Source organism: Anabrus simplex, chromosome X (assembly GCF_040414725.1).
Source record: "Anabrus simplex isolate iqAnaSimp1 chromosome X, ASM4041472v1, whole genome shotgun sequence".
Lineage (NCBI taxonomy): Eukaryota > Metazoa > Arthropoda > Insecta > Orthoptera > Tettigoniidae > Anabrus > Anabrus simplex.
The window spans coordinates 174406982-174419346 of record NC_090279.1 but is presented as its reverse complement, the minus strand read 5'-3'; positions in this window follow the sequence as shown (position 1 = coordinate 174419346).

The window sequence follows — 12365 nt, the reverse complement described above, 5'->3', positions numbered from 1 at the left end:
TCCTAGAGCTTCTTTAAGCGGTCCGAACAAATGGGAATCACAGGGCGATAAGCCAGGGCTGTAAGGAGGATGATCAAGTGTATTCCAGTGCGTTTCCTGTGCCTTGGAGACAGTTAGAGCTGCAGTATGGGCCGAGGATTTTCGTGGACGATGTTGAACTTTCGAATCGGTTGGTTTCGCTTTTGCGGCGATATGCAACCCTAGCCTTGCTCAAGAGCTCGCAGTAGTAAGCAGCATTGATTGTGCGTCAATAATGTCTCCAACCGCACGAAGTTTTTCATCTGTAACGCTGGTCCAAGGACGGCGATCCTGTTGCTGATTTTCCACATGTTCTCGTCATTCCTTAAGCTTTTTATGCCAGGTAAACACATGTGTCCTTGACAATGTTTGATCACCGAACTGAGCAGTCAATCTCTGGCAAATTTCCGCCGCTGTAACTCCTTCATGAGCAAGAAATTTTATAATTATGCGTTGCGCAGTGGAGGGGTGTACTTGTTGCTCCAACATCGTGTATACCATCTAAAAGTTTATTTTCTTTCTCATCTTTGTAAAACTAGAGGATTTTTAAATCGTAGCTCTATTAGTTGTTGTAGATAGAAGCATTTCATTTTCATTTTCTTGAGGTGTCATGGTAGTCGCGTTACATGTGTGTGTGACAGAAATTTGGAACCTATTAGATTAGATGTGTAGTCTATCTTTGAGGGAGTTCCCATACATAGGAGTTTTATATCTAAAATCACTGACCACGCGATAAACTTTAGTTATTTACCTGTAATATTGGAATTAATCTGGATTGAAGGGACGTGTAAAATTAGTGAGATAGGATTGAACCTAGTGTCATTTTAAGATCACTTGTATTCTTTAGGATCGATTCATCTTATTTCACGATATTTCATGAGGATTGACAGATATAATAATCACTTTAATAATAATGAAATCAAGTAATGATCGGGTTAAAATGGAATTAAACGGTCGTGAGCTATAAATTACCTTAGATTCCTCATATGTGAGATTTAATGTGCTCAGTTCATGATGTGCCTGGAATACGGCTATCCTGCGGGATAATAATTAAGTAATTTATTAAGTGGAGAATTTATTATTGGTGAATAACTTGTTGTTGTGTTTGTGGGAGCACAATGAAATTTATTATTGGTGGAGCACACGTTGTGTATTTATATTTCACGAATAAGGAATAATAATAATAATGCGATTGAGGCTCACGAACGCGATAGTTGCGACTTGTAACCCATGTGATAGTGATGATTGTGGATTCTTCAAATAAATTTCAGAAATGTAAATTAATCTCCATCGTTGTTTGAGCAATATTTCAACCTAACTGATATCACGAATTTCGATCACTAGCCACTATTGGAGAAAGAGTATTTTTATACACGAATTCGTCTTCAGGAAACCATTGATGTGACCATGCTTAAAATAATGGGTAAAGTTAAAAAGGCGGGATTCCTGTAAAATAATGTATATAAAAAAATACACGTTACCTTGTATGAATGTAGTGTGTGTGTGTGTGTGTGTGTGTGTGTGTGTGTTGTAAATATGAATATTTTACGTGTCTTTTGATTATTCAATGTGATTTAATCTGGTCGTGCATTTATGGCAACGGCACAGATTTTGTTCAACGTTGTTTGTCCCCATAAAGATATATTTTGCGCACCTTAAGGAAAAGTTTAATAAGATTAGTGTCAAGTAAGACTAGAATAGAATTTAATTTGCTGTTTATTAAGATTTAAGGAAAAGATCGTCTCGTTATATTTTCGCAAGGGCAAGCGATTTGTAAATTAATTTTCAATTAACTCATACGTTGATAAGAAATTTTTCAATGCAATTATATTCAAATTCCAAGATATTTTCAAAATAATTTGAAGTTTTGAATGCTATGCAAGATAAAATCAAATATTCACAAGTGACATAATAGACTTGAATTCTAGTGATAATGTGTAATAATAATTAATTGAAGAAATTTTTTTAAAAATGTGAATTATAATTGCCATAAGGATTACTTAGTGAAATACGCTAGTTGGAAAATGCGTTTGTGTGATGATAAAGCAAGATGTTACACAGACAAGGTTAGGGATTATTGTTAATAATAATAATAATAATAATAATAATAATAATAATAATAATAATAATAATAATAATAATAATAATAATAATAATAATAATAATAATAATAATAATTAATATTATTATTATTATTATTATTATTATTATAATTATCATTAAATTTTGGAATCAATTTCGATTTTCACTAAAGCTTCTACTGGTGTTATTAATGAATGGTATACACTTTAAATACTGAGATTCATCAGCATTCAACTTTGACCACGTGTTGAGCTTATTATAAATTCATGAAGCCTTAAGCAAATTTTCAGTGGAATAATAAGCGAGACAGCTGTCTACTAATTTTGTACAAACATTTATTAAAATCTTTGGAGTCTTTTAGTTAAATACTTTAATTTTTTTAAGGCAGTAAAGGCCAAATTTTTGTTTGGTAGTTTTCATTTTGCAGAATTATTCTGCTTAGTTCCACAGGATGATCACTTTTCCCACACTGTAGGATAGGATTTTAGCAACATGTGGCAACAGTATTTCGGTTAATGTTTGCCCAGCGTTACCGATTTAATTTCGTCCGTTACTTGACCCAGTTTTCATCAGCAGTGAAACAAAACTTGGCTTTGAATACCTGAGACCATCTCTGTCTTTGATTTTTATTAATGACGTTACTGGAGGTGGACTCTGGATACTTCTCATTTTATCAACACACTCTTGACATGGCATGTGGTCTTCGACAACTCTTACCAAATACCCTTCAATATATGCCATTGCAGCACTCAATATACTGTAGAAACCCATGGTGCGTGCTCCTTCAGCTTCCTTTTCGATCCTTATCAGTTGTGTTTGAAAATTTCCTGCTAATCCAGGATTCGTTGCTGCCAGTCCGTCCGCGTGTGCGATTTGTTCACTAACTATCGGTTGCAAAAGTTGGGAAAGATACATTCTATTTAATTTGTTCCGAAAAATTAGAAGAAAAACATTTAGATGCTTATAGGAGACCATTTATGCCTTTTCTGGTTATTTTTCACAAAAACTGAAAGGTAAAATGGAACTACTTACATATTATGAGACTTTACATTCCACAATTATTCCTCTCTTCCTCTTGCATAGACGAGCACATTAACTTACACTCCGTGATAAGAATGGGCAGCTGCACTCTTCGAATATTCCAAGGTTCAAATCACAGTTTCGACACTGGCAATTCTCAATGTGAGTTTCATGTAGAGTATACCACGGAAATAATGAAAGTATGAGAGAGCCTTCAAGTCCTGGGGTACCTACTGCAATATTTCTGCCAAATACGATTGCCATGGCATCCAAGGGGTCTGGCATTGCTTATACCTTCCCAAATAATATACTAATGATGACGGATCATGTAACTAGTAAATGATTTCATTCCTCACCTTGAAGAGGGAGGCGGGTTTCCTAGACAGTGGCACCGTCTCTCGGACCAGGAGATTTATATCGAAGATAATATTATTATCATCAGAACAGGAGCAATAATTGTAAGTAACCTAATTTTTGCCGTCACATGGTCTGCGTATTTACTGTACCATACCTTGCCTGCCTACTGCTTTAATCCATAATTCCCTAGTTGGCTCTTAGCAAGGGAATTCATGGAAACTAGTTTCGGGAACTTTATTTCTGGAGCCTTGTTTACAGCACGGTACGAAACAGTACACCATTGTAATATGATTGACGTATTTTATCAACACCCTTTTCCCATTTGGTCAGTGTGTGAAATAAGCCGAAAGTGTCAGGTTCCAATTCATCCTCAATTTACAAGAATTTACCCGTTTCACATCGGATGGTAAAATTGTATTCTACGACGTTTGAAGCACAGAGGTGAGTGGAACATGTTTTATATATCCCCATAACGAATGATTATCAATTTAGCAAATTCAACAAGGTATTGCTATATATATAAAAGCAAGTCGGACTGGAGCGTTGTACATATACATATTTAAAAATGAAAAAAGTCGTGAATTAAATGAGGCACTTCCAGAAATCTCAGAAATTTGAAACTTGGTACGGGGGAAGCTGATGACCTCAGGATCCCTAGAAAAATCGGAAATTCTCAAAATTCCCTGAAGGGGGCACGTTGGGGGGGCTCAAATTTTGGGCTCAGCATAAGAACACAGTCGTATAGTATATCCAAAACGATAACCTATAGGTTTCGTGGGCTTAAAAATTTTCGGGAATTTCCTCATTTTTATCCCCATCCCCCCAAATCAAGATGGGGGCACAACCTGCCAGACGAGGTAGACAATTGAAATTTGGTGAAATTATAGCTTTTGGTCCCTAACTGACGGGAAAATTCCAAGATGTTCAAATTCTTCACTTTTTACCCCCAAAGATATCGAAATATGGAGGCAATTTTAATGACTGTGCAGACATTCTTTTGAGCTATTTTTTGGCTAAACGGTAAGTCGTATCACAAAACGTATGGCACAATGTCGCTTCAATTCGGAGTGATCTACAACTTTGCTCTTGTGACATTTTGTCGTATCTCTCTCCCTTATACTTTGAATTTGGCCGTATTTCTGGATTGTTCGTAAATTTGGTGATTTTTCCAAGTATATTTCATTGTTTGACACACTTATAAGAATGATAGGATCATCATGTTGGGTGCGCACATTGGCACGATTAAGGGACATATGTGTTCCAAATTTCATAATTCTAGCTTATACATAAGTAGGCAAAAAGTAATGTAAAATGTAAAAAATGCACCCATATTTCACCCTATTCAAATTTTGAACTCAATTTACCCCCTAATATGGAGATACGAGGATATGGTTTAGAAACAAACATGTAGGGCGATAAATAGGGCGTCTGATGGCATAAACCGTTTCTTAATATCATAAACCGTTTTGGAGATATGAATCTCGAAGTGGAAGTCTGCAGTTTTCAACGTGCTCATGGTTATCCGTCATCTATATATATAAAAGCAAGTCGGACTGGAGTGATGTACATATAAATATTTAAAAATGAAAAAAGACGTGAATTAATGAGGCACTTCCAGAAATCTCAGAAATTTGAAACTTGGTACGGGGGAAACTGATGACCCCAGGATCCCTAGAAAAATCGGAAATTCTCAAAATTCCCTGAAGGGGGCACGCTGGGGGGCTCAAATTTTGGGCTCAGCATAAGAACACAGTCGTATAGTATATCCAAAAAGATAACCTATAGGTTTCGTGGGCTTAAAAATTTTCGGGAATTTCTTCATTTTTATCCCCCATCCCCCCAAATCAAGATGGCGGCACAACCTGCCAGACGAGGTAGACAATTGAAATTTGGTGAAATTATAGCTTTTGGTCCCTAACCGACGGGAGAATTCCAAGATGTTCAAATTTTTCACTTTTTACCCCTCAAGATATCGAAATATAGAGGCAATTTTAATGACTGTGCAGACATTTCTTTTGAGCTATTTTTTGGCTAAACGGTAAGTCGTATCACAAAACGTATGGCTCAATGTCTTTTCAATTCGGAGTGATCTACAACTTTGCTCCTGTGACATTTTGTCGTATCTCTCTCCCTTATACGTTAAATTTGGCCGTATTTCTGGATTGTTCGTAAATTTGGTGAATTTTACAAGTATATTTCATTGTTTGACACACTTATAAGAATGATAGGATCATCACGTTGAGTGCGCACATTTTTACTATTAACGGACATATGTGGACCAAATTTCATGATTCTAGCTTATATATAAGTAGGCAAAAAGTAATGTAAAATGTTATAAATGTACCCAAATTTCACCCTATTCAATATTTGAACTCAATTTACCCCCTTAATATGGGAGATACGAGGATATGGTTTAGAAACAAACATGTAGAGCGATAAATGAGGCGTCTGATGGCACAAACCGTTTCCTAATATCATAAGCCGTTTAGAGGATATGAATCTCGAAGTGGAAGTCTGCACTTTTCAACGTGCTCATGCTTATCCGTCATCTCTATATATAAAAGCAAGTCGGACTGGAGTGATGTACATATAAATATTTAAAAATGGAAAAAGACGTGAATTAATGAGGCACTTCCAGAAATCTCAGAAATTTGTAACTTGGTACGGGGGAAACTGATGACCCCAAGATATGGCCAGAAAGTTCGTCTTATCGTACAATCCGTTTTTCGATTTGATGTACCGTTTAGCAGGAGTTATTCTGTAAATGATGGTTAACATTCTTATACTTCCGTATGACGACTATATTCTTTCATTGGCGTCGATTTGTAGCAATCTAGAAAGGGTTTGTCTGCCATTGGTATTAAATACATTGCAAATCGATAGTGACTGTCAGAAGGAGGACTTCTGCTATTGTTTTCAGTCCTTCCCACATCGACTTTGACAGGCAATAAGAATGTTGTCGTCCTACATCTCTTGTGCACTATTTTATGCATAATTCCCTTCTCGATTCGACTAGCAGAACTCTAGGGAGCGTGTCTTCCATTATGAATAAATTGACCCATCTAAAAAGTGACTGACGATAGGCATAGTGGCCTGCTATTATAATGGAATCTCACCCCCTCGGTGTGACTGGCAGGAAGCTGACTGGCATTTGAAAATGCGTCTGCCATTATAAAGATAAGAACGCAACTCACTTTTGACTGGCAGTAAGGAAGGTCCTTGCAAATATAATAAAATTTCCTCAACTGTAATCTATCTGGAAGTAGGAAATGGGGTCTGCCATTGTAATGAAACCTCCCCAAATCGATTTTGGCCGCGCACTAGGCAATGGGGTCTGCCGTTAAATGAAAATTACTTTCTTCGTTGTGAATTGCAGTAAACAAGTGGACTTGCCGTTATCATAGCAATTCCGCAAATCAGACTTTCATTGGAAACAACGTCTGTGGTTTTCAAAATACTGATTCTCGGATAAAGCCAAGACAAACCCAATTTAAAAATCTTATTCACTTAATGTGCACTAGTTTACTTCGATATCCGTATACAATGTAGAGTACCGTAGCGAAGCACGGGTACATTTGCTAGTAAAATAATAAACGGCAGCTGCCCAGAAATACAGTAGAGCCTATTTGAGAGCCTGTTTTAGGCAGCTAAAATAACATTTTAGCACCTAAAAATCCGAGGTCTAGTAATCACTATATCAAGATCCTGTGGTGGTTGGAAGTGTAGTGTGTTGTCTGAATATGAAAGGAAAAGTGTTGGAACAAACACAAACACAAGTCCCCGAGCCAGAAGAATTAATTAGACATGATTATATTCACCCGTCCGGCCGGCAATCGAATCCGGGACCTTCTGAACCGAAGGCCTCAACGCTGACCATTCAGCCAAGGATTCGGACAAAACAAAATCATTATTGAGTTTCATTATTTCTATCGGTATTAACATTCAAGTTTCGTAGTAGACGTCACCAGTAAGCATACAACGTGAAGAAAAACCGCCAACCGAGGTATTCTTGTGAGGTTGAATTGCAGCGCCTCTAGCGGCAAGAATAGCATCCACAGGGCGGACAGCTATAGATGGCTATTGGGTAGGCTTTGTATTCCTTGTAGGCTAAGGTTTTGAGCTTACCAAACAGATGAAAGTCACATGGCGCTAGGTCGGGACTGTAGGATGGATGTTGCCAGACCTCCCACTTGAAACGCTGCAGCAGTTCTCTGGTTTGGCGGGCCTTGTGAGGTGTTGCGTTATCGTGCAACAAAATCACACCGGCGCTCAATTTCCCCCCGCGCTTCTCTTTAATCGCTTTATTCAACCCGTACAACGTTTGACAATACGACGCCGCGTTGATCGTCGTTCCTTTCGGCATGCATTCTACGTGCAGCAAACCCTCAATGTCAAAGAACACTGTCGCCATATATTTACCGACTGAAGGTTGAACCTTGGCCTTCTTCCATTGTGGTGATGAGGGGTGCACCCATTCCATTGATGTTCTCTTCGTTTCGGAGGTGAAGTGATAGACCCACGTTTCATCGCCTGTGACGATTCGTCTCAGTAACCCGTTGCTGTCTGCAGCATAGCGTTGCAAAAATGCCAGGGAGGATTGGAAACGTTGTCCCTTGTGCTGATCGGCGAGAAGACGTGGGACCCATGTTTGACACAGCTTACGATATCCAAGGTCCTCGTGAACAATGGCGAACACACTGCCATGCAACATGTTCAGCTGCGTCGCGATTTCTCTCAATTTAATGTGCCGGTTTTGTGTAATGATCGCATTCACACTGTTGACCATTGCACGGGTCCTAGACGTTGCGGGCCTGCCTTCGCAATGGTTGTCCGTGATATCCGTGCGTCCGGCTTCGAATTGCTGACATCACTTTACGATACCTTGCCGGTTAATGGCCAGCTCCCCATACACAGCACTAATTTCACGATGAATGTCCGTGCAATTCTTCCTTTTGGCCCATAGGAATCGGATTGTCGCACGCACCTCAAATTTGGAGTGAACGTCCAGTTGACGCACCATGGCATTGGCCGCTATTCACACAATACTAGACGAGACACCACAGCGACCTGCCTAACAGGCGTATGGGCAGTGTCTGACTTTTTCTCCGCTGTGCCCACATTTGTGACACACAGCGCGCTGCTGAGGCGCGTTAGTGCAACTAACATTTTGATCCACCTACGTACAATTAATTTTTAAATATTGTTGGTCAAGTCGGGCTCTTGTGTGAATAGATTTTACCAAACTGTAATAAATCTATTCTGTTCCTTCAACTGGCTTTGATTTCAATTGTAGAGTGCACAGGCTCATGAATCTTCTAATCGTGTTCAAAAATTTATCAATTTCAATATTTAAATCACTGCTATGAAACATGTCTCCCCATTTTATTTTACTCAAATTATTTTTAGCAATATATGATCTATTTTGAAAGAGTTACGTAGAAAATTTGGTATAATACGTGAGACGAATGCATGTTGAATGTTGAGGATTACTATCATAGGATGATGATAAACATTTTACTTAAAGAGATGATAGCGAGAATGTCATCATTTCTCAATCTACTTTTAATCAGAGCATGATCAAGACAGGATTAAAATGACCAGATTATTCTACTTGTAACCGTTGCTGTGCTGGTATGGTATATTTAGGACAGAATATTGTTTGCTTGCCAAATTAAGAGATTTCCTTCACAGTCGTATGGATTTTCGAGGTCTATATTTGTGTCCCCTTCTATCAGTTCAGTTTCAACGTGGCATCTCGCAAGAATATAATAATAAAACTCACCGAGGAGCTGCAGTTTGTTATTTACATACTCCTGTAATAGCTACTTTCTTGCTATCATAGTTAATCATAGTTAATTTTACTTCTGTGATAAATTTGAAGTCATCAGAGTCAACCATTTTAAACTAATAATACAACACGATCATATCTTTTATCTACCCCCTCCCCCCCATTGTATTAAACTTGTACATATTTAAATATTATATTCACATTACTCATTGTCCAACTTTCTGTTAAAATAATTACATCGAACCTATGATTATATGCTTTGAAATCAAGTGAATACGAGACCTTTGATACAGTTTATTACTGAGCGAAATACTATGAAGTTGTGTCACTATCGGAGGCTGTTTGCTGCTGACATAGTACACGCAGCTAATTCAAGAGTATGTCCTAAATGGATTCGAGCACGTATGAATCCTAATACTCCAGACAAACAAACCTGTGTAACAAACAGTCTCAATCATTCAGTAATTCAACTGTCATTGGGTCATATTTTATTCAAGACTAGCTGTCACCCGCGACTTCACTCGCAAAGATTTGGAAAGTTGATAAAAATTAATTGTTCCTCTTACTGCACTAAGACATTATCTGGAAATCTCTAAAGATAAAACCTCACCGAAAAATTGCATTTCATTTACCCCAGAACCTCTTTGTAAACCACGATTGTGGCATTGCCTTTAGGGGCTATGTTGTTCAGGCTACTGGCAGAGCTAAATCTGGAACATACGACAAGGAACTCTAATGTGAGAAACAGTCCTCTTTCAAGTCGAAAAAGGAAAAAAGTTTTCTTTATTTCTAAAGGAGATAAAAAATACCGATTTTCACGTCTGTAACATCTTAGTCTTTGAGATATAAGTATCCTCATACTAATATTCTCTATTGGTGGAAAAATATCTATTTCCCTCCAAGGGAATTGCTAGGCGGGCATTAATTCCATTGTGGAGTTTTATCTCCCGTATGCAGTTATCATACTGTGCCTCTTATAATGGACATTTGATAAGTTCACCTTCGGACGTCTCTCAAGTGGACACACAACTCTTCGCCGAAGACTCTCCTGCTATTTTTGATCGGCCAGGTGGCTACACATCTATACTATTGGCTCGCGCCGAGGCAACAAAGCATATAGGCCGACTCCTCGTTGGACGTTAGCCTCCCTAATACCTTAACACCATGTCTACATCCACAATCACCACCACCATAGCCTTCTGTTATCACACCTACTCTTCCCATTCCCTCACCACTACTACATCGTCCCATCCATTGCTTGTTATGTCAACATTCCTCCCCGACCCTCAGCGCATCTACCGACTGTCTACGCCAACTCCATCTTCAGCCGCACCAGCAGCAGCCAGTCAACCTTCGTTGCCGCCATCCACAGTGTCACCAGCATCTTCAACCGCACCTGCAGCAGCCGCCAACCGCTCAACGCCATCGACATCAACTCCACCCGTACTGTTCAGTTGCGTCGTTCGCGGCGTCGACCCCCTCATCTCGCCAACGGAAGTTCACCATCAATTTCGTTGTCAAGGCATACCCATCTGGAGGGCGTTTCGCATCTTTAACACCCAAGGCCCCACCTATCTAATCCGTCTCCAGTTCACCAGCACAGCAGGAGTTGACCACCTAATCTCCCATGGTGTCAATCTCTTCGGCCGTCGCCATAATGTTGAACCTTCTCGTTCTCTTACCCACGCTCGAAATCCGAGCATTCGATTATGTCAAACATGCCAAAATCCTACGAAGTCTGCGAAGCTGCATGAACATTAAGCAGCCTGCGAAAGAATCGGAAACTGCGAGCCAGGCGCTGCTAGTATCAAACAGGGAGTACGGCAAGGATGTGTATTATTTCTCCTGCTGTTTAATCTGTACTCTGAGGAGAACTTCCGAGCAGCTCTTCAAGTGGCGTAAGATGGAAAACAGTTAACCGTGGGCTGACCAACAATCTGAGGTATGTAGATGACACTGTTATCGAAGGTCGTCAACGTCTGGTAGACAGTATCCTAGCAGAAGGGGGTAAACTTAGACTCAGAATTAACAGCGACAAGACCATGGTGATGGCAATTTCCACAACTGGTATCATGCACAATCTTATGAATATTTATGGGGAACAAGTTGAACTAGTGCGGAAATCTATGCACCTTGGCAGCTGGAATACTGAGGACATAGATCAGGATTTAGAGACCCGTGCACGTATAAAATTGGCTCATATTAGCTTCCCGTAAATGAGGAATCTACTGTGTGGCAGATAACTCAGGTTGGGGACACATCATAACTCGTCAGATGCTATGTATATACAGCGCTTCTGTATGGCGCTAAAACATGGTCTCTAAAATGTAACATCATTAAGAAAGTAAATGCCTTCCAGATGTGGATGTTCCGAAGGATGTTACGGATCTTGTGGACTGACCACGTCTCCAGTGCTGTCGTATTCAGATGCATGAGGAGGGAACCAGTGTTGATGTGTACATCAAGTAAAGGGAAACAGCCTACCTTGGGCATAGCATCAGGAACGAAAATCACAACATGCTAAAACTGATTATCATCATTATCATAATCAATGTCCCACTCCAGTAGCCCGCGTGTGGTTAACAAGCCTCCTCCACTCCTTTCTGTCCTTCCACTTTTCCTGCTCCATGATTTCCACCTACATCTTGGTCTTCCAATTGCTCTTTTTCCCTTTCCAATTCACTTGTTGATAGCCGTTCCTTTCCCATTATTTTTACATATCCGAACCATCTCAGTCTTGCTTTCTGTATGTTCTGTATTAACGGTTCTATAGTTAGTTATTCTCTGATTTTAATATTTTGAATTCTATTTTTCGTGTCGTTTAACCGATGTTCTTAAAAAATTAATTTCTACTTCTTGGATCTTACTATCTTGTATCTTATTAGTTACCAGCGTTTCTAGTCTGTATGTTACAATTGTACGAAATATTCGTTATATAATGTTAATTTCGTTCTCTTGGGTATTTTGTCATCACATAAAAGCTCTCTCACTTGATGATGAGATGTTGTGCCGTTACTTAGTCTGATATTAGTTTCAGGATTGATTTCATTACTTCCATTAATAGTGCTACCCAGGTATGTAAACTGTTCTACATTCTCTA